Below are 24,553 nucleotides of genomic sequence, written 5' to 3' on the forward strand. Positions count from 1 at the left end.
CGGCACTCAAACCGTCCATAAACATCGCCTCGCTTCCATTAATTACGCGCAACGCGAACCGAGCAATAATTTCAAACGGGATGTTGCAATTTGAGCTGAGTTGCACACGGCCGATTAATGTTGACTGGGTCTAATAACTTCTCGTTATAATGAATTGAAACTGTGACACTCCTGTTATTATGTTAAGATGTTAATCGTTAATCCTTGCGGCGACGGCCATTTTTTTAATGTCCAGGCTTGTCTGCGATCAGTCGGTGCGCTCGGACCTAATTAACATAAATCAAGCGGAAGATGTAGGCCCGGAGGCTTAGTTTGTTGATTAGGAAATGGTTTACGAGATTTTGGCGGTACTTGTGGGTTTTTGGAAGATGCACAACAATCAAACCGACTGGTGAGCAGTGGTGACCTCGCTTTGATCTGGTCAGCGTAGGTGGAAAACGCAGTTCGTATTTGTGGCAATTATGTCTTCAATTACTGGAATGATGTTGCAAAATACTGTCGTACGGTAGTAATTTAGAGCCACAGCCCATCGGTTTCTATGTATAAGTAGTTATTCAGACAAAGTGTGTCACTCCAATATTCAACTGTTAGAGGAAGGGTGTCAAATAATCTTCAGTGGCTTTACTTGGTAAAGTGGAATATACAGTGTTGCTCATCGGAAACAAACCAGGTTTTTAAACCTAACCTTCTTCTTCTTATTCATATTTAAGATCTCGCGATCTGTTAGTTTTGCAGGTTCCTCTACATCAGTTCCTGGGAGGTGGACTGCACGCTGTCCTTCCATCTCTTAGGTGGCTTTCCGGGTGCTTTTTTTCCGGGGCAGTCTTCCCTCTTCCATTCTTCTCACGTGAGCGTACCAATATTTTTTTCTTTGTCTCCCCCATTTTACGATGTCTTGCACCCCACATTGTTCCCTAATGTCAGTATTCCTAATTCGGTCTATTCTTGTTTTCCCCATTATAGTTCTGAGCGTTTTCATTTCGGCTACTCGAAGCATTCTTTTCGTTTTGTTGGTTTCTTCTCTGGTTTCTATTCCGTATGTCATGATTGGCCTAATGCAAATATTATAGATCCTGACCTTGCTATCCTTTCGCAAGTATTCGTTCGCCCATATTATCTGCCTTAAGCAGCCCGACATGGCAGACGCTTTGTAAAAAAACCTAAATTAGAAAACTTGCGTCAAAGGATCGTCCAGGAATATGATCAAATTACACTCCAGATTCTACTACACATGAACTACTACTACATTTTGAATCAAACTTGTATTTACTGCATGTGTAGTCGAATTTTCACATTATATTACAAGGCAGTTTGGGATGGGTAGGTCGTTTGACGTCAAGTGACATATGACAAGTAACGTTTTGGGTGAAGGAGGACTGGGGAGATTTGAGTTTTGGGTTTATGGGGTAAAAATGTGTACCTGTGAAAAATTATGCTTAATCTACCTTTATGTCCTTAAAATCAAAATTATGTACATACAATCAATCAAACGTTTTAATCGATCCTTAAAATATCCTGTATCTTGACAAAAAAACGTGTTAGTATAGTGAAAAACCTTCCACCCATGGAAGTTTCAATGGTGAACATTTTCAGCATTTGAATATCTTGTTTGATTATTTGAATGAAATAACTACACGGTTTTTTAACTATAATAGCTTCATCTTTGTATTGTAAATTGTTATTATTTTGTTTAATTTGACAAGTAAATGATTCGACTGTGATTAACTTAAAAATTCAACCCTATAAAAAGTAAAGTGTTAAATTTTTTAAGCTTCCCGAGAATGATTAGAGATAGGTTTAGGACATGCCATGCTGCATGGAATCTGGAAAAATCTTAGAACTTTGAGTACAACCTTAAAAAAATACATTTCCATTTGAAAAGCTTAAGATGTAGTAGTTAGGATGACTGTATAACATGTACGAAAGTGCAAACGTGGGTCTTTAACATTTTAAGGTTGGCAGGTATTTTCTGCATTTTATTTTTACACTAAGTGGTGTTTACAGCTTGAAATAAGGTGAACGACACTATTCAACAGTAAACACGTAAAGAAACTTTGCATATCTGACAACCGTTGCGTAGGTGTGGTGACAGAGGTGCAAAAAATTGCCAATGTTCACAAATTCAGTGGTTATCACCATATTCAGTTTGTTAACAACTGGCGAATGTTCACTTTTCCCCCCATACCTATACAGAGAGTTCAACGAATCTCGCGAGGGCAATAAAATGACCGAGGGCCAGAGCAAGTGGACCATATCGCGGCCGAACCATCTGAAAGCGAATGGTACCGTTCCCGGTTATCTCCATCATTTGTCACGGAGCGGTACCCGGTAGCTGTGGAACGGTAGCCGTTCTCTTAATTCGGTAAAGATTGGAAACCCGCGGATATTAATTACGTTTCATACTTATCATATTTCTTATGAATAATGTATTATTTAAAGTCTAGAGTAACGTCATTGCAGTAGCGCTGTGTAAACAATCTGCCCTTTCTGGTTGTGAAACGATGCGTGAAATAAGGCAATTACAAAACGTTTTGGATAGATGACAGTGACTATGTTTACTCTGGGTAGTTAATTTTCTTCTGGGTTTAGGTACAAACCTTTAAAATATTCCTGTTTATTTTGATCAGACAAATGTGTTTAATTAAGAAAAGTTAAGGGACTAATACAAGACGATAATTTAATGTCGGATAGTTTTCTTTGTGCATGCACTTTTGCAGAAAACAATGCATGAGAGAAGTTATTATCCTGATACCACAATGAATCTGAATGATCACCAACCCGATTTTATTGTTAAATATAAAGAAAAGTGTTTTTCATGCACTGTTTCGTGGAATCTGAGAAACTGCCATACTGACATGGTAACGTTTTTTATATGTCGATGGATTGGCAATGAAATGGGCTTTCCACCGATATGCAACATTCGTTAGTTAGTTAAAGTTAGACCCTTCAAACTTGAGTTTTATGTTTTTGATGCACTGTTTCGTTTGAACCTGAGAAATTGCTTTATTTAACTGACATGGTATGAACTTTTATATGTCGAGGGATAGCCAATAAAATGAGCTTTCCACCGATATGCGACATTGGTTGGTATGAGAAAAGTAAGAGGAAGGAAAAACCTAGGGTTTCTGTTTTACTGACTAACTTGAAGAATCTTACTTGAGGAAGAAATACTTTTAATTTAAAATTCTTATAACTTTTGGTACATTTCATTATTTTTATTATTATTCATATTGACTTCTGGGTCACATTGTCATAGCAGCTTTCCTAATGTAATGCGTGATTATGATAATTTTCTATTGACTTTATTATAAATTACTTCATGGTGTTATGTCGCTCAGATTTAAAAAAAATTAATTTATTCATTGATTGGTTAATTTCTTTAGTTTTTGCTAAATTTGTATAAAAATGTATATGTTTTGTTCATAATGCCTTGGAAAGCAATAATTTCCAATAACTGTTCTGTGTTATTATTAAAATGTACGTAATTGGAATTAAATAATGTAGCAAATTGATATAATGTGGGGTTATTACACATAACTGTTGATACATATTGAACGTTATTGATGAACATTCGCGAGGCAACGAAGAGAGATGATGACAGTACGTTTACATTCCCCAATGTCTAATCAATCTAACCAATCTAATTAAATTGACGTTATGGGTAGCCGGAAAGTAAACAAGATATTTTTTACTTCAGCTCCGGATAATCTAATATTAAAGTGTGTTGACACCACAACAATGGTCAGATAAAGACGATAATTTACGGAAGGTTTATATGTGGTGAACACGTTTTTTTGTGGTGGGACTCCTGGGTCGTCGAACAAAGCAACAGATAAACAATCTCTTCAGGAATTCTGCCTATAAATAAACTGGCAAAGAACTACCGCAAACAAGAAGCAAAAAAAAAACGGAATCTTATGCAACGTTTTGCCGGTCTTTTGGCGCGTTTGCAATCAACTTTTTTTCCGCTGAATTCTTAAACCGGTAAAATGTTCCCAACCAAAGCGAGGTCGAGCTTGAAACCCGACCCGTCAAGGGTTTCAAGGTAAACCAAATTTTGGCCATTGTCAAAGTGGTATTGTTACGTCAAACGAACGTTTAGATGATGCTGCACCACCTTCATTTTTTAGTAGTAGTTGATCTATGTTTAGTATCTATGGTGATTCGTCCGAAACGAAAATAGCACATCTGGGTAATCCCTAGACACATCAAATTCAATGGCGTGCAATTTTCTGGGCACCACACCGTCTATGCTTTCGTAATGACTATTATTATTGCATCTGTGTTTATTTCACTATGTTGCCAGGACGGTGTAGTATTTACGGTCGGTGATTGCGGGATTGTTGGCGATATTTTTTTTATGTTGTTTTTGAACGGCGAATCGTCAAGGTCGCTCGCAGAGTCGAATCGACTATACTACAACTCGATTGAGCCAATCAGAATTATTAAACGTTAATAGGGAAAATTACATTTAAAAATATGTTTTTTTTTCATCAAAATAACCTAAAAATTGAGAATTTACCTTCCAGATTATGCGTCATATAAACGGTATAAAGCCAGCCCTGTTCGATGCATGTTAGAGGTAGTTCGTGTGATTGTGATGATAGTACAGCACCAGCCAGCCTGGCTTATTACACTCATTGCCAATAACTTATTTTTAACTCGGTATTATTGGATGGACACCTTTAAGGGGCTCGGGGCTTCGTTTACGTAGACAAAAATCCGATTCCAAGACAGCTTCGTATATTTCCTAGCAGCTGTTTGGCTGATCGATAAAAGTTGCCAAATTTTACTTTCTTCAACAAAATTATTATCATATTGTTGAATACCAATAGTTGGCCAGTCCTTGAACAATAATTGCAAGTTGCGTTAATCATCATACTATAGTCTATTTAAAAACTAAGAGGAGTGAATGTGAATTAGGTTGGCACTAGTTATCGAATATGATTGGTCAGCTGGCGGTATGATTTACATAGCAGAAATCATAGCCGTTGTGTTTCGGTTTGTGATTTCGGATCCAAACGCGTTATGATTCGAAATGTGTCATGTGATTTTTAGATCATAACGCGTTTGGATTCGAAATCATGACATTTCATCAACAAACTTATGCCAATGTCACCCAAACTCATAAAACAAATCTAGGGATTTTGTTTGGTAACTTTTGTTTGTGTATGTCAGGCTTCTTCATTCAATCCCCCCAGGTTTTTAAATAGACAATAACAGAATACTTACATAATAACTATTTGTATTTGTTGATTTTTTTAAAATGACCAAGCTTCATCAGAACTAGTATTTATCGAATCGAACATTTTAATCTGCTTGTTACGCGAATCTAGTGAGATTTATGGAAATATGTGCAAGAGCAAAATTACCCAATTTAACCAATTCAAAATTGAAAACTACCAGTTATTTCTTACTTAGATCTAACCACAAGAAAAGTAATGAATTGGCGTTTCTAAACCGATGCAATTGACAATTTGAGATATTGATTGCATTTGCTTTATTGTTGTGAAAAGACAACATTAGACAAAATGTGTTTAACACAAAAAAAGGTTTTTAAATCTAAAAGCACTGAACCTTTTTACTATGCTGCTACGGATCTACCAAACCCGACTATAACTAGACACCATTTTGATAAATTTCCAATTACTTAATTAATTTTGACTTTCAAAACAGTCTTGTTCATTAAAGACATCTTTTCACATCTTCTGTTCCTTCTATCATTTTTTACCACCAATTTTGAAGCAGTCTGTATGGTCTTTAATCTAATCTTGTCAGCGTTTATCTATTTTTTTCAATTTTATTGTCCATGGAGAAGTAAATATTATCACTGTCACGGATCTAGCGGAAGTGCTTTAATTTAATATCACTTTTGCATTGAAGGTGCAGCCGCATCTAACCCCGTTTACATCGCGTTTCTCCCGACTACAAAGACCGTGAAATTAACTTTAGAATTGAGGTTGATTGATGTTTATCCGAAAGTTGAGTTGGCAGACTAATGCATTAATTAGATTACATCGGTTTACTAATTAGATAGCAAATTCAATACAGGAGGAGATGACCGTCTGGGTATTACGTGTCCAGTAGATGAGCGAGCCAACAATAACATACAGAAAACCACTAATCAGTTTCATGCCTGACGGACAACCTAAATTGTCGTTAATAAGCCTCGTTTGGTTTTTTTGCCTTTTCAAACACGATATATGAGAATGGCGGTGTCGGCTCCACAAAATTGCAACATCCCACTTAAACGTAATTATCGCCATTACGACTAAACGGCGTCGGACCGCGACACTTTAAAATGGTACAAGCAACCTATAAATGGGGTGCAATGATACTGAGAAAATGCTGAATTGAAATCTCCGGAGGGGAAACGAGAATGTGATTTGTGAAGGTCAGTTCTGCTTACACATTTTGCGAGCAAAGAGAGGACGTCATTGGGTCGCCGGACGTGCTCTGATAATTCTCGCCCACCGTTGCGTAGTAGTTGCATTCTTTCGGACAAAGGAACTCGGCGAATTTGAATGAAGAGCAGCACCAGGTCAGAAGTTGGTTGCAAACGACCCACATTCAGTCCGTGGAACAGCTTATCTGGTTTGCCCGATCCACTGGCAGATTGCTAATTAGAGTCGTACTGGTTTGGGTGCGTTTACCTTGTTTCGATCCAAATTTGTCGACGAGTGAGTGCACTTCCAAAAGATGATAATAACCTTTAACCGGTCCAAAAAGAGTTCTCAACGCACCGGTAGAGTGGGTTGAATGGGGAATGGTAGCCTACTAACAAGCTGTTGTAATTGCCGAATGGAAATTTAATAATATGATTCGATGCGTGCTTTAATTAGAGAGTAATAACCATCTTCGCGTAGTTGTCTAAACGTAACAATGGCGGGAAGACGGAATAGTGCGTTTTGTACACACGCACCATTGTTTATGATTGAAGGAATGAAGAGGAGAGGTCGTATTAAGTCGTTATTAAATACCGAAAAGTTGGCATTGTTTTTTGTATCCACAGAGAGTCTCCAACCAATGGACATCCGAAACAGCGTGTATTTTAAATAAATTCTCTCGACTGGTAGGCGCCAGATGCTGAAATAGGCTTGCCGAAGGGGAATCGCAATGGCCCAAATAAACATGGAGAATTGGCGACAGTTCGTTAGCTCAAAAATATGATGTGGATATTTTTCACGCGTTCAATCAACGACAAAAGAAGTCTTTTCCAGCATCCTGACAGAAAGAAAGGAATGGAGATAAAAGATGAAGAACAAACGAGACTAATGAAGGGTGGAACGACCGAATTTATTTCGTAGACCATTCCATAATCAGAGACAGTCAATAACATTGCAACATTGTCATCATCCAAAACATACGATTCAATGGAGTCACTGACGCTTTAAATAATTATTATAAATAAAATTGACCTCGATGATAACCTTTTTGTTTATCATCAAACAGCACCACCAAGTTGGTTAAATGGGACGGCTTCGTATCAGGTTCATACGAAAACGTGTCAAGTCATTTATTTAATTATTTGTGAGTATCTTTTGAATACTCGTATTGGCTGCACGCAACACACACACACAATATTTACGAATCTCACTCAATTCATTGTTGTTTGGCTAGATGATTTCTTTCATTCAGGTCGACGACCATTGAATTTACTTATTCGTAATTTGTTTCTGTTCGCTCGATATGTAAATATTTCTCTTAACAATCTTTTGGAACCAGCTGAACTGATCACATAAAAATAATTACCTATAAATAATCTTCAATCAAGAGATTATCATCTTTTCTGTGTCTATTAATGATAATTTGAATGCGTGAATTCAAATTTTGGTACAGGGTTTCCGGTGACTTATGTCCATAGTTTAGGATTAGTAAGTTGAAAATGCCTGGTAAACTTGTCTTTGTTTTGTTATGTTAGGTTGGGTTTTTTGGGCATGCGAAATGTATGCAGTTTCTGTTAAAATTAAGAAAGTAATCATCATTACTCTCTTCTTGCTTATTTTATTCTTTACCTAGTGACCAGATAGTAAGACGTATTCTGTATATGACATTTGTCCATGAGTTGCTGACCATGAGTGCCCAGACTAGATGTGATAGTAGGTTATCAGATTTTTGAAGGAGTATTAGCCCTGCAATAACGTCTCAGCACCTGCTCAGAAATCAGTGGTAATTCCGTTCGAACCGAAAGCTTTCCTAATTTGGCTCTAGTTTCTCTATCGAAAACTGTGGAATTCCTCTTGTAAGGTTTTGTTTTGATCAGGACTAATTATTGTGAAACACTCTGTATCTTCTAATATTTACACAAAAGGGTGGTAGGGCTAAAATCACATATTATTAACAACTTAACAGTGTTCTCATTTTACATTTTATCAAATTGTTTTGTGCAATGAGATAGATATTCAGTTTTTGTTCAGAAGATTACGAATTTTTAATATAGACTATAGTTGTAAAGGAGGAAATTATGGTTTTTGTTTTATTTTCTTATCGTCAAATTTCGTCTAAAATATCATCTGCAATAGCAAACACATCCAGTAATTTTACTGGCAGTACTACTTGTAATATTTCTAATAATTTAACTGAGTTATATGATAGCAGTAATGTAACAACATAAGCCTTAACAAACAAGAAAACAAATACGCCATTTGTTTTTAATAATTGTAATGTCTCCATTAATAATAATTATTATGAGGCAAACTGATAATTACCTAGATAACATGTATCTATGAAAAAAAGCATTACATTTATCTTTAGTAGCGTTAATACCTATTATTAGTAGAAATATAATGTTAATACGTTAAAAATATACATTTTTTCATAAAATTACTTTGATTTATGCCAGTTGTTAAAACAGGACTTTACACTTGATCGTAGATAAAGTATAGTACGTCACCCGTGTTCTAAAAGCATTTTACGCACTCATGAAATTACACTTAACTTTTTCTATTTTGTGCGTAAAATGCTTCTTACAGCATTCGTTACGTAACATACTATTACGTGGGGTAAGTCTTTTTGATATCAATTTTAAGAAACTTAGTACATTTTGAGATACCTACTCTAATTTCTGGAAAAATTTCATATTTTGGGTGGCTCAGACATTTTTCTTCGGAAAGTTTTACTTGGATCAAGTCACTATAATGTAGTAACTACTTTAAAGATATTGCTAAAAAATAAAGTTGTATTTAAAGATATTGCCTTCCTTTCTGTCCAGGGCTTTTCTCCACATATTTTGACGTATGTCCGTATTTTGTAGACTTATGTCAGGTATTTTATGCTTTCTAGTCGTCGTACAGACAATTTCGGAGGAAGAACTGGTTTTGGTCACGTCTGAAACCGTCTGAAATGATATTTGAAATATTAAAAGCGTATTAAAATCCTTTAAAGACGAAGTTCAACTGATGAAATTTAAATAACTCAAATTTAAAATATGTATGTATTTAATGATTTCATAGTATATTCTTCACGAGTGAATAATGGTAGTTATTGTGTTCTTAAAGTTATTATTATTATTATCCCCAATGACCTCAATGCTATGATGGATAAGGTAATCTCAAATATAGCCAAATTTTCATCAGTTTAATGAGAACTATTCTTAGCTTTTAGTTTTGATTCATTAAACGCGAATAAACGTTTTTGAGTTGAATTTCCTGACCGTAAGATATGGGACACGTGTTGTGTAGAAACACGACAAACATATCGTAAAGCAACAACAATTTGAATATAGAAATGTTATCAGATGTTTGTGCTATTTCTTTATCACGGCGCGGCGGCAGACACACTTCACATTACTGAAAGCGTTCAATTAAATATTTACTATTGTTATAATTAAACATATTGTTTTACGATCTGACGCAAGATGTTTTATCATATTATTCGCGCAATCAGAATTCAGATAATTTTTGTTCGATTATTACGATGCTGGTTTGTAAAGTAAAATGTTCTTGCTTAGTTTATTTGTCATTTAGAATTGATCTCTGTTTATTTGAATATCTGTTTTAAACCAATTTGTCAGTTGTTAAAAAGTCATTCTGTCAAGGAGATCCTAGAATTATCCATAAAAGAGGTTTTTGATATTAAAGATTTTAATTAAACAATTGTTAAAGTACGACCGATTACAGCGGTTCTAATACAAAAAAAGTATCTTGAAATCTATCTAAGTTTAAACGAAGTTGTTATCTTCTATGCTCATCTTAAAGCATGAGGAAAAACCATACAAAAACCCAGCTGACAGACGTCACTTGTCTTCTTGTCACTTCAACATCTTAGCACCAGACCACTCGATCGGCCGGTTTCAAGTAGAAGCTCTATGACAGTCGAATGACGTGGAAATCCTATAGCATACACGTGACCCTTAATACTATGGATGAACAGAATAAAACAGTGGAAAACTGTCAAATATCACAACTTTTCTTCCGCTCGTTGAAGATACCTACACCTAAGAGCAAAAGAATTGACGTTATAATTTAAATAAACCAAATTAAATTAACTTACGTACTCAGTTACTAATCAAAATACAATAATCTACGTGTAACGACACTAAACTTAAGATAATCGTTACTCTATAATAGGTATTTAAATGTTAATAGAGGATTTCCTGTTTTGTTTTAATTCATGTCATGCATATATTTTGTTTGGTTAGTAGGTTTGAAGGAATTAGATGAATATCTGACATATTTGTCGTAGATTTATGAAGCAGTACTGTAGTAAACTAGTTCTAAACAGTATTATATTCTTATCACTATCTTCCTAAACCTAAACTGACGAAATTATAGGCCTATTAATTAGATTTTACCACAACAAAGATCTAATATGTAGTTATTCCATTCTCCCATGTAAATTATTAGTTGCTTGCAAAGAAGCAACATTGTATTCACTAGTTGCAACTGCAACAAAAACACGCATTTGTTTAATGCTTCTGTTAATGTGAATGTCTCTATGGACGTTTAAAAAGCAATAAATCTGGGATATAAAAAAGTTCATTACCTATCTCTTGCTATGGTTTTTAGTTTGGAACGGTAAGCAACATATTAGAATGTGCCATAAAAGTAATTACCCAGTATTGCCAAAGAACACCCATAAATCAGACGGGCAGCGAAAGAATAAGGCATAAAAACACCTCTCACGCATTAACTATACCCAGACAATACAAGACAAAGTAGCAAAGGAATACGCATTGATCATTACATGTGGTTTATGTATTATTTAGTAATGTTCATCACGTAATGCGTATGCGGCATTTTTTCACTGATCCTATCTCGGAATTGACGACAAACGTACAGATTGCATTATAACTGTCAAAAAATAAATGAATTGCAATTGGTTGAGATACATTTTTCTAATTGAGTAAAGTCGTAAATTAATTGGGAAATGTTTACAAATGAATCGCTGCACGAATTACAGTTGGTAATAACACAGTTTCTCAATTGAGAGTAGTTTAAACGCCCCCTACATTAAACGAAAGAATTTAATTGACGATCAATGGCTGACCTGCAACAAACTGACGTCACGTTGCGACGCGGGAGATACAATCAGATTTTTCAAAACAATCATCGCGGGTCGAAGAATAATGGTTTGCGTAAACGTAGTCGTCGTGTCGAAACTATGGGTGACATTGTCGGCCTGTGAAAAAGTTGCGAAACCCCGCCGCTGTGTCGAGGCCGACACTGGTCTACGTTTAAATATAGTTAGTCAGCACCAATGAACAAAAAGAATGTATTCAGCAGGAAGCAGCAAATCCGGCGACAAAACTGGTTGTTGCATATAACGGCCGTAAATTTCTGGTAAAAATAATTTTTTTGTTTTACTTTCATAAAAAGTTGGTTGAGTATGGTTTTTGTTTGAATTTAACAAAGGTTGATCTGTTGGCCCAAAAAGTATATCTTTTTTACATATTTTAAATTACTTACATATTTTACTAACCAACAGCTGTGAAGTCCGATAAAAACAATTTTCATTAAAATGATTTTAGCACAAACAACTTTTTGAGTCCTTTCTTCTCTTTTCCTTTTACAAAAATTTAGAAAATACATCAGTTTTTTTACTCTATTTATTCCATTTCAGAAACATTTTTAAATTTTATTTGTCCATGTATTGGTACGAAGTGCATTTTATCAAACCAAGATTTTGTTTTTGAGAAAAAAATATTTCCTTTCTGTTTTTTTTTCTTAATATATCCTAGTTTTGCTCACTCTGTACGGCAAAATTCAGCGATAATAAAACCAATAATTTAAAATAAATTATTTTTCCAAATATAACTTAAATCATAAGCTATTTACTATATTTTGTCATTATATCCCAACATAATTCATGTTGCAAAGCTAGAGAAAGATAATGAACAGAAAGTGCTTAGAACGGCTTAGAATTTGGATTATTTCGTTACTAAAAATAGTAATAAATAATGCAGCTAATTAAACTTAGTAAGTAACAAGTTACTAGGCCGAGGCCAAAAGAGTAGTCTCAAAGAGACTTACTTACTGTAACAGCTGGTTTTTTTATGATAAAACTCAAAGCCATAGCCTGATAATTTTTATTAGGTTAAGTTACAAAAAAACGCGATTTATTGTTCAGATTACAAAGAACTTACATGTTTAGAACCCACACACATCTACATATTAAATATTATTGTGTATGTGTTGTAACCATGTAAGTTTATTAATTATTTCCAATATAATCTGAGCAATACAGTGTTCTTTTTTGGTAGTTTTAGACGTCTGATGGTACCATTGTCAGACAAAAACTCGAAGCACGTAATAACCATTGGGAGACTTTTATCGGGGGTAATATCCCTAGTGCATTTAATTTTTCCGGAAAAATTCGGAAAAACGAGTTTCTAAGTAATTTGTTTTAACAAATAGCATGAACGAGAGTGGTTTTAAAAATCATCCGAGTCGAAGACGAGGATTTAAAACCACTCTCGCTCATGCTATTTGTTAAAACAAACTACTTAGAAACGAGTATTCCAATTTTTCCACAGGAAAAATTAGATGCACGAGGGATATTTGGTAAGATTATTTCCTGAGTTAAATAAACATTTTATTTTAATTAAAACAATAAGAACAATAATTAATAAGAACAATAACTTTCAAGCTAGAAAGGGTAACACTATTCTTTATGTTGCTGTGAGGAGTGTGAAATTTTTTTGATTTTTTTTCCGGAAAAACTGCTGACAGCTAAGTTGACAGTTGTCAAGTGATTTTTCCACTTAAAATTTACATTTGTTATACTAATTCTTGATAGCGATTGGTCAAAATTGATAGGAAGGAAATAATCAGAAAAAACCAGAAGTTATTAGGTGTTTTAATAGCCTGCAGTAAGTAAAGTGTTAATATATTAGTTGTAAAACATAAACTTAAAGGTGTCTTATTCCTAGAAAAGTCAACATGAATTTAATTACCCTTTTAACGCAAAATGATACGTTGCACTTCGACGAAGTCAAACAGTTAAACCTCAAAATTGGAACGCCTTGACTAAGATTATTAACAGGAAGTAAGTGAGGTTCGAGAGGAGTTGGAGTTAGATACACTTCATTAAAGTTGCAATTCAGCCTCTACTCTAGTTTGGAAGTATGCAAAGTGGATCAGTGTTATTAATAAAGGATCTTAGCTAACTTAAACCATACATTTTTCATTAGTTTGTTATTATAAAACTGATAGTAATTTGGACAATCACACTTTAGAACAAAATATAAAAACAAGAGACAGACTGGAATGTGCATTGCCATTCTACAAAGACAAATTACAAAGAATTGGAAATTTTCAACACTAGGGATAAATTTCCTTTTCTCTGTACAACACAAAATTTTAAATGTAAAAAAACACTATTATACTATAAGATTTATAAAATGCAAAGTATGAATTATACATTCTAACACTCTATTTTTTTGTTTCAGGTGAGTTTTACCACAATTGCACGGTCTGTAAGTAGTTTATGTTTTTAATGATTTTTTGCAAACAATACCATCGTGTTGGTGCGGAGAGTCCACAGTCCGTTGTTCCGAACGAATCGTTATCGGGACTTCACGGATGAATAACGAGTTAGAACGTCGGGACGGTAGATTATGGAGGCCCGGAATTCTCGGGGAATTTGCCTACACCACCAAATTCCGCCATAATGGCCAATTAAGAGATATTTTGCCAAAATAATTGTTGTTTTAACGTTTAGGTTTGCAAATCCATCGCGTCGAGGGTGTTGATTAATTACTTAGCATTTTATCCAAAACATTTTTCAGATTTGTTTTTCATCAAACTCGGTTCTCCCACGATACAGTAATTTACTTTTACCCTCGTAAAAGTTGTTCCAGTGCAGTATAATTAAGGGCATTAACTCCATAAATAGAGTCGTTTCTACCTTAAAGTTTTAGATTACTACTAACGATTCAAATCAGTGATTATTCTCCTTTTTAAACCATATTTATGGTAACCATGCCGAATTCTAAATATCCTTATAATCGCTTTTTAGATTGATTACCCTCCCAGTAAAACCGTTTTTATATTGCAAAACAAGTTTCTATATTCGACTTAAATGTTTTAGCTTAATAACAGCGTTCGTCATTGATTCGTAAAGTCATATATCTATCTCGTTTGATACCATCGCGATAATTGCACCTAGATAAATTTAATTACATGTCAACGGTGAAAAATGACACCAAATTTACTCTAATACGCAAAAGTCATAATTGCATTGGGGGGGTAATTGAAAGCGGGTTTGACTTGTAAGTTTTTTATTTATTAGCATTTTCCACGTTTATCAGCTTTTTGTTTTTGTTACTGACGTCAATTACATAGGCAGATCAATGGCGCCAGCCAACATTTACTTTCCTATGAACATCTCATCGTCAATAACGTTTAGAATGTCACTTTGGAAAATTTTTGTTTTGTTGAGTGGCTCATGAGTGTATAGCAATTTGTTTTAAGAGATTATTAACACAAACGCCACTATTATTGATTTATCCCAATCACTTAAAACTAAAAACAGAAGTATTTTTTTCAATTTAAGAATAGAATATTGATGCAAATGTATCTAATATGGATGTAAATGCATGTTATTTGCATCCAGTTCATATGGAGGCAGGAAAGTTTGATTATTATTGAGTCATCCTGACTAGCCACACTATTATAAAACGGATATTCAAATAGTGAAAATGCACGTTTAGTCTTGTCACCGAATGTATGCTTTGATTATAAAAGATCTTAAAAATGTTTAATGCAAAATGCAAAACGGTTTACGTAGCCTAAAGAGACGATAGTAAACAAATGTTGCTCTCTATCTAAAAACTTTGGTATTTTATCAAAAGATTTTCAAAATTTGAACGTTTGACACCTCGAACAAAAATCTGAGACTAGATTCAATGTTTTCCCAATACGAATTTCGACGGGTATATTATTTGTTAGAAGAAAATACTAACTACTTCTAATTAATAAATAATTAATTTGCAATTCATATAATTATAATGACTTAATTGACACCTATTAAAATATTGTTTGGTTCTAGTAACAGATAACACACATAGATAATTGACTAGGCGACCTGGTTGTGGCGCCAACTATTAGATCTTTAGATCTACAAAAAAATCACATTTAGATTACTATCTATTATATTATGTCTGCATGTCTCTTTCAGCTTTTTTTTTGTTGGTTTTGTTAATTAAAATAATTGCGAGCAGAAAATCATTATACATATGATTACTTGGATTCTCTTCTTGATAGTTTTGTCTCTTTTATGAGCATGTAGATAGATAACTGGTACAAAGGCATACACTTGTATCCAGAATAAACCTGGTGTCAGTTTGACTTGAATGTGAATATGACTGATTGAAGAATACAATTTTATACCCAAAGAGGGAGTAAGTCTGTGGTAATATACAAAGAAATAGAAAATTACTTAGATATTAGAGGTCCAGTAGAATGACTGAAGTTCATTAGACCTAACACCTCTCGACTTTTTTCTATAGGTGTTACCAAAGGGGTGGTATTAAAAACTTTGAAGTTAGGGTGCATGGGACTTAAGGGGCTACTCCTCTAACAACCAAAATATGGAGTTTCACCTAATATTGAATGATTTCAATTTGACGCCCTGTATGTAGTTGTATCAATTGATGGAAAGCGGTTAAACAACCTGCGCTACGCGGACCACAAATAGCAGAAACTATGAGCAGACAGCGAAAAATATAGCGTTAAAATAAATAAATCCATTACTAAAATAATGATAGTTAATAGACAAGACAACCATTTTCTACAAATATTGCACTGTTGAACTGACTGAACTGAAGTTGTAAGCTATGAAGTGGTAAACATTTTGGTTCCTTAATTTAATTACCAACACTGGGAAATGTGAAAACGAAATACACCAACTATGGCAAAATCAGCGATTACTTGAATTTAAATAAAGCAGATAAAAACCGAATAGAATCTTGCCAGTATCGTGGACAGAACATGAAACCAACGTTACAAGAAATTGGTCTACGTACTGAACCACGTGAAGTACCTTGGTCATATAGCTAGAAAATCAGGAACAATAAAACGACTAATCATAGAAGGGAAAATAGAATACAAACTCCCAAGAGGTACATATCCAACAAGATGAGTAGACCAAACAAAACCAATGCATGATAAAATGACACAAGATCAAATACAATACTACATGCTTTGGAGGATAATGGAAAGAGGGGAAGGATGTGTTGTTCATCAGCAATGGTGTTCTTTTGGTCCCCTCGGGGGCGTCAAATAAACAATTCAGCATCCGCCAACAATGGTTTGTCCTTCGTGTAACTACTCGTGATCCCGTTAACCGTGGAAGCCGTCTGTTACTAATGTTGCACTCGAGGCCGTACCTGCATTCACGATTTTGCGATAAAATCCGTTTCGTTTTAATTTTCACGTGAGCGCATAGATATAGAAAACACGACCTAATGGACCTCACCGGATCGACGAGCGGCCTTAATCTACTTAACAGATCTCGGCATCGTCTTTACATCGTATCCCCCCGTGAAATTATTGCCGATTCGCAACTGAAATTTGCTGTCAGTCGCGAATAATTTCAAACTGCTTTCAGGCAACTGCAGCAATTCGGAAAAATGAAATACACAATCGTGTTCCTGGTAACTGAAGGAATGCTGGATTTATGGAACACGCTATGGGGTTGTAAAAGCAAAAAAGTGACCTCTATTTTACATAGAGAAACTTGTCGACGACCGTGGGGTTAAATGACGGATCGGCGGCAATATATTGTTTGAAAACACGAATGAGTGACCCAATTCTATGGTTGGTTGTTTTTATGAATTTTTTCCTAGTCGACCGTGAAAATACCCAAGCAAGCATTTGCTAGCGGGTCTAGCCCATTTGATGCTAATTTTTAGTCGCGTATTTGTAGCTGTATAAATACATTACGAGGGTGGTAATCCCCCCTGGGGAGCATAAATACGTAGATTATCCGGGATAATGAGTCACTTCCGCAATCGGTTTGGCATTAACATAATAGTGAGCCAGCCACAAGATTACCCCAGTTTTAGATGACCTAAAGGATTGTCAGCTTGTTAATTCGCAAATCTATTACAACCCGAGATGTGTAAGTCTTCCCGTGGAGAGTGCTTCATAAATAACCTTTTAGTCACTAGCAGGGAGGACAAAGAGATAAAACGGTGCCTATTCCCCGAAATTATACATCCAAACTTCCTCGAACTGGGAAATTATTAGCTTTGGCCTGTATTACAACCGGGAGTTGGTGAATTGCTCTCGTGAGTGCGATTTTCCAAAAATTAATATTCCGGCTCTAACTTATTTTCCGGGTAACGAAAATTCCAGCAGTTTCCTACACGCCGATTATTGGAAATTATTTTTATTACACGAAATCTTTTCCAGGCTCGAAGGTAATTGAAAGATGTCCTATTGTATAAAAACGCTGAAGTCTGAAAAGGACACGTTGGGAAAAACGTGGTTTTAATTATAGCCTTACTTTTGTGTTATTGGCAAAATGGGGTGCACACCCACGAACGTAACTAAATCGTAGCAATTCGTTGGAAATGAAGAAATAAGGAAATATGCGGGCCTCGAGAATGAAATAGTAATGAAAGAATAAAAGTGAGATTTGAAGGCACAGCCAGAATGCGGTCGCTGTAGGCGGCCAAAGTTTCGACAACAAAACAGCCACTTGACCTAAATTCAAGTGAAAATCGCCACTCAAGTTCATGGTATTTAGCGTTAGTCAAATGGTCCGTGAAGGCTATTTACAAAAGTATTAGATTAGAAGAAACAAATTATGATTTTCTCATTCGTCGTTTTTACAGCAAATATGAAATATTAGCAGTTTGTTTCTAAGTTAAGACAGCGTTAATGTTTGTTTGCTTTGATTTTATTATAATGGGATGCAGGTAGGTTATAACAAGTTGTCTAACCTAACATAACTTACACTATACAAATTGAACAATTGCGTATAATTCTTTCTGGCCGTCTCTAGGATGAAATTTTCAATTAATGATTCGTTCATTTTAAGGAACCTACCAATAAATACCAAAGTTCAGCACTAAAACCGTATTTAAAATAGTTTTACTTTCAAAGCGATTTTGACACAAATATGCCTCTTTTTCATGACAACGGAATACATGAATATGTAATTGTATTCCATTGTCATGGAAACTAAGCATGTGGTATGATGGTCCTTGATTATTTTTTTTTATAACTTGTACTTAAAGTCGTTCGTTTACGCTACGTTGAACAGGCAGGCAGACCTCTGAGGTAGGCTGTAATGTGTATGGCCGCCCTAATGATCAAAATATTGATTATTGATTTGATCATTTAGTCGTACTAGAGTGAAAAAGTTGCTTTGCCGCACTAGTGCGGAATTGAAAAGCTGTCTAAACTGAAATGAATGCGGAAACGGTTAAGTAGGCATATAGAAAAAATTATTTAATCTTTGTCTCATTTTGAAAAGAACAAAATAGACTTGCACATGGTAATTGAAAATTATGAAAAAAATCAAAACCATAAAAAAAAATAATTATGAAAAACCACCCTTCCTCCTTTGCAATGCGGAATATCACATTTAAAATTGACGTTTTTGGTTACCATCATCAACTTTAATTTTTTAATGAGCGTCACAAATTGATGATCTTTACGCAAAACAGAAACAGTTGGACTTGTGATGTCATGTTTTAGTAAAGAATTGCATTCATAATTACTTTCAATTATCTCATCAACAATAAAAACATAATTTTTGTTAGTTTCACGAAATTGATATATCACCTTAATCAGAAAAAAGGCTCTATTCGTATACAATTTCTAATTTGTTTACTACTTTCATAAACAACAATTTGACAAATTATGTATGGAACACGTTTGGAAACTTCTATTTCATTAAACTCATCCTTTTTGCTCAACTTAGTTATACTCGTTTAGACAAAAACTAAGTGAAACACACCATATTTAATACCCCCCCCCCCATCTTAGGGTCTTTCACCTTCTCTCACCCTTAACACTTCAAAGGATGGTTTAAAACAGTAAAAACTATTGAAAACTGTATAAAATGTAACCAAATAAAGCATGTCAAATATGACATGAGTTAATGTATTTGAAATGTTGGCAACATCGTACATTTTTACTTCATGACGCGCAACGACAAAACGTATAAATAGAGAAATTCTAATCAGTAAAATGAAATGACGTAACAATGTTACAATCAGGTAAATGTTTTAAATGTGACGTGAGTTTTTTTTACATTTTTGATTTAGCTTACTATTTAAACTACAGATTGTTGCAACAACCTGTATTGTTTTCTTAGTATAACATTGAATTTTGAATTGTTTTGATCGTCATAGTGAGAAAAAGGTGTATTGGAAAATGTGTGTAAAATTCGTATTGAGTTTCACAATTGAAAATGTGTTTTTTTTTGCTATCACCGAAAAATCTGAAGCTGTTTATCTTGGATTTGAAGAGCTCTCAATATTGCCTGGTAACAACTCAGTAGCAATATTATGTTGTGTTTAGTTAATTCTCAATATTAGAAAATTGTTTTTCAAAGACTTTTTGACTGAACAAATTCAGAACTCTAACCATTAAAGAATACTAACTTTAATTTAACGTTTTGTTATTGCTTGAACTTGAATGGCATTATTGATTTGTGTGGCAATTTTTTTAATATAGGCAGCCGCACGTGTTGTAATTACAATAATTAATGTTCATAAATTTGAGCAATTAATCCCTTATTTACTAAACGCACCAGTTGTCTTTTTTGAAAAATAACAATTTTAGTCCTCCTTGTTAAATTAATTTAATGTGTTTTTACTACATGCGAAGCAAAATATTTCCCTATCAAACTGAAGTTTTTTTCAATTTAAAGGCAAAGTCAACAACTTTTAATAATACCTGAGGACAAACACGTGTCGTCAATAGCAGTCATTATCAGACTCTTGACCAGGGAATTACGTTCTTGGTTTGAGGTTTTTACGCTAAGCTGACCATCACCATTTAGGCGGATATTCGTAATGCTTTATTATAACGAAGGTGATAAATAGCCTTAACAAAAGCAGACAGCTTGCTTTACTTCGTTCTAGTTTTGACACTCTCGTAGAAGAAAAATAAAACAAGAAAAATACAAAAAACAACTTGCACGGCTTGGCCGTTAATGCAAAACGGTTTTGAGAAGATTTATGAAGGTGGTTTTGAAAGGCCGTAAATTCAAAGTTAGCAGTGTAAGCATGAGCCAAAGTTTCAGTCTTATGTAAAGCTCCCCGAGGTTGTTTTTCTTGACCTTTGGGCTTCGCGAAACCAGAACGAACAAAAAGCATCGTAAAACTGTCCGGAAGCGTGCGGTGCAGTAGGGCATCAATTATAACTGTACGCTGTACCCTGTAGATCGGCCGATACGGCAATATTGTTATTAAAGACGGGCTACCGGCGTTTTTGAATTAACGACCATCATTCTGCGCTTCTCGTCTTAGTTTCTCTTTTTTTTAACGCAAATTTGCATTTTGAGGAGAATTTTTCCCGGAATAAAGCCCGTTTTGGCGTAGCAACAGCCCATCCGTCACAAAGCCAATCTATAGGAGGCTCTCGGTTGTAATCAATTTTTCCGGCATTTTTTCTACCATTAATTCGTTCCCGTCAGCCCCCGACGGCTTAGCAATCTCTATTATTCCAATAACACGCGCTCCGCTCATAAAATCAAATATCCCCGGCCGCCGCCGCCTCCACCGTCTCTTTCTCTCTCGCCGCCATCCCTTTTTCGCGTCTCGTCCGCCCTTCTGTCTGGCCTGCTCGTCCCTTTCCCTTCGCCCATCATCCCCCGGCCACCTTGCAACCCTGTCAACCTTAAAACATCTTCATGTTGCCACGTGCACCGTTTTTCACCAATCCAAGGATGTTTCTTTTGGCTGCTAAAAATTATTTGCTTGTCTACACTACTAAACTGAAAAAAGAGCCAAATTGGTGATGCATGTATGGAGATTTTGTTTATCTTTAGAGGGTCGGTTAAATGGGGAAAGTTTTAGAGAATTTTATGATAAACTTCCAAAATGGAATATCATTTTACCGTTTTCTGAAAAAAATAAGAAAATATGCAACACCTTATTTTAAAGTTTGTTTCTTATTAATTTTCCTCTATTAGTAATGTAAAAGTTATTTTCACCAAACTGTCATAAAAACGAAGTCACAGGGACTCGTCCAAATTGTGTTTGCGGCATCAAACTCATCTTGTATACCACCCTGTACACAACATTTATCCTATAGCAAATTATTTAAATGTACGTTATGGGCTGATGGAGTCAATGGTTTGAGAAAACTTCTGAAAAGCTCCTTTTGTTACTCTGAGTTCCGAGGATGTAACAAATTTATGCGAAATGTCAACGTTTTAGAAATTTTATAATTCTAACAAGTTAATGACTAACGAATTGTTCTTGGAATTGACACCCTGACTGATTTCCAAGTCAGAAGTAAATGTCAAGTTTCATTGGTTGAATGCTTCATTGAATGACGTTTTCTGACTTGGTGGCCAATAGATGTATCTGTTTCTCTGATTACTACTTGGAGATTCTCTCTGCGAACAAACCTACTAAAAATTTTAAAAAAATACAAAAAACAAACGTGTATTAGTTTTAGATTATTGTATTTTACGTTCAATATGAAGTAACTTTTGTCTTACACACTGTATGTTTTCTGTCCAAAAAAATTTTTTTTTTCTTAATTTAATTAGTTACAAAAATTAATAAATAAAGGTACCAAATTGTTTGTGCATGTATGGAACTCGCTTTTGGTCCTTTCAGATTGATTTCTACTTATTGGCTTCATCAGGCTATAACGTCAACATTGAATATTTTGTAGCTTTCAACTACGAAAATAAGTTTTTATATCTTCTATCTGTCTTAAATACTGGACAAGTGTATTTCATACATCCGATATTTAGTGATTGATACATGTCTTTAAATTGTTTTATAAATTTGTAACGGATAATTTCTTAACTAATTAGTTTTACTATTATGACAATTTTTTTTGTGATTGGGATTTTCTGTGTTTGTGCTTGAATATATAACTTGTCAATCTGCCTATGTTTTTATTTTTTACTAACTTTTCCAACAATCAATAATTAAAAAAGTATCAAAAATCAAAGCCTACGCAAAAAATTGACAACATCGCCGCGACGTCGAGCCTTATTGATCGGGATCCCGACCCAACGCCAGCCGCCGACCGCCGTCGACGTCTCCGTTGTCGGCGTCGCGACGCACCAGGTCGTCGAGGGTGGTTTGTTGGGCGGGGGGGTAAAGAGGGCGACGTAGACGGTGCGTATACAAGGGAGAAGGACACGCATAAGCTGAACGGTCGGAAAAAGGGTTGTGGAGGCGTTGTTGACGTCGTCGTCGAAATCGAGTTATTATTAAAATTGTCATTATTAGTTTTTTGCGACCGTGATCTTTTGCTGCGGGGCTGAATAATTATTATGTCTGTTTTCTTTCGGAAGGGGTGCAAGGGTTGAAAGTAACAAAGTTACGTATAAAGACAAGGAGGGTGAGAAGCCCGCTAATAGATATTGCCACCAGCTTAGGTCCTAATTAAACACTTGGGGGACTGCGCTTTCGACCGCATAGAAACCCTAGGTCGATTTAAATTTTTCAAATCAACTCTTGTGAGGTTTGGAGGCTATTGATTCGGACCCGAATCGGGGTGCGTGTGTCGTAACTTGACACGTTCCCTTTGGAACAATCAATGAAATACGCGTCGGGACGGCGTTTGTGGGTTCATCTCGGACGTGACGTTACTCAAATTTGGGTTTAGTTTGTAACAATTTACTCGTAATCGCTAGTTTGCTAATTAGTTCTATTCTTGTTTCAGGTAAGCCTAGCAGGTGCTAATAGTTGGTGTCATCAAGTAAGCAAAAATAGAATACAGCTATGACGTGAATGCGTGTTAAAAAATTCATTGACCGGCCGAATTTTTTTCGTATTTCAGTAGAAGGTCAGCTATTTTTGTTTTTCGGCTTTTTTTCAAGTGTTTTGCGGATTTTTATTCTGAAACTTAAGTACATTGTACGAGTATATTAAAAACATTATTGAGGATGTACAAACAGTAATTAAAAGGTGATTGGAGATGGCGGGATAACAAAATAACTTATTGTTTGTTTGGTTGAATAATTGCGTTTGTTTTGTAATTATGATCTTAACAACTGGAATTTGAACTAACACTATAGTTTTCCCTGTAGTAATTACCGAAAAACTTTGTAGCTGTTTACTTTGTTAACGCTTGTCGGGTCACCAAGTGTCTTGTCATGATTGTTAAGAAACAACGCAATACTGCCATTTGTGGCAAAATAACGCAATTGTTTTTCATTTTTTTGCTCTTATGAATGAATAATTCCCAGGTGGTCTCCACATTACAGTTCCGCTTTCTCGGTTCGTTTTTTTTTTCTTCTCGGGGGCTTTATCAACAATTTCTTCGCAGATCCGCGATACAACCATGACGACGTAAACGCGAATAAAAAGACCGACGAAGGTAATTTTCCTATATAAAGTAACATCTCGATGCCGTGGTTCTGATTTATGCCCGAGCCAACTTAACAATAAAAGAAAGATTTAACTAAGCGTGTAATGAATGTGCATTTCTGACACGTCGCACGTAAACTGTTCGCAAATGGGTGTCGTTTATCTAGTTATTCCGTACAAGTCCGGAATGCACTTCCGTGTATTCTTTCAGCAGACTTAATTGTTGGTTGCCGACCCGAAAAAACAATTGCCAAACGAAGCCGCGGGAATTCTTCTACGGTCTTCGAGCTTGATGGAGTCCCGCCATTTTGTCTGTAACTTTTTTCCTAGCCCCGCATTGCTAATAGCTGAAGCTTTGTTCGGGAGAGTTGTTGGTTGGTTTTTAGATGTAGAAGTTTCCCAGCGGAGTTTCCGACAGTTTATAGCATTTTAAATCAAAGTTTTTAGGTCGGAAGCGTCATTATTACTTGAAACTTTTAAGAGATTATCGGGTTGTGTACACCACAAACATAAAACAGAACATACACTGTCCTTCAGGAAAACAATGAACGTCAAAATAAGAAAATACAGAGTAAACAAGTCTGAGATTCAGGA

General features: G+C 35.2%; 1 protein-coding gene and 1 long non-coding RNA gene across 2 annotated transcripts in view; both read left to right on the top strand.

Annotated features, from left to right (window-relative positions):
• The window catches only part of Snoo (Sno oncogene), a 103,039-nt gene that overhangs the window by 16,936 nt on the left and 61,550 nt on the right, over window positions 1-24,553 (top strand). The window lies entirely within an intron of this gene.
• Window positions 12,772-24,531, top strand: LOC145730905 (uncharacterized). Its single transcript, XR_014178706.1, has 3 exons — window positions 12,772-13,309; window positions 13,889-13,915; window positions 23,313-24,531. It is a non-coding gene; the product is annotated as an uncharacterized LOC145730905 (long non-coding RNA).

Source organism: Ips typographus, linkage group LG1, assembly GCF_016097725.1.
Source record: "Ips typographus isolate SLU linkage group LG1, UJ_Ityp_2.0, whole genome shotgun sequence".
Classification (NCBI taxonomy): Eukaryota; Metazoa; Arthropoda; class Insecta; order Coleoptera; family Curculionidae; genus Ips; species Ips typographus.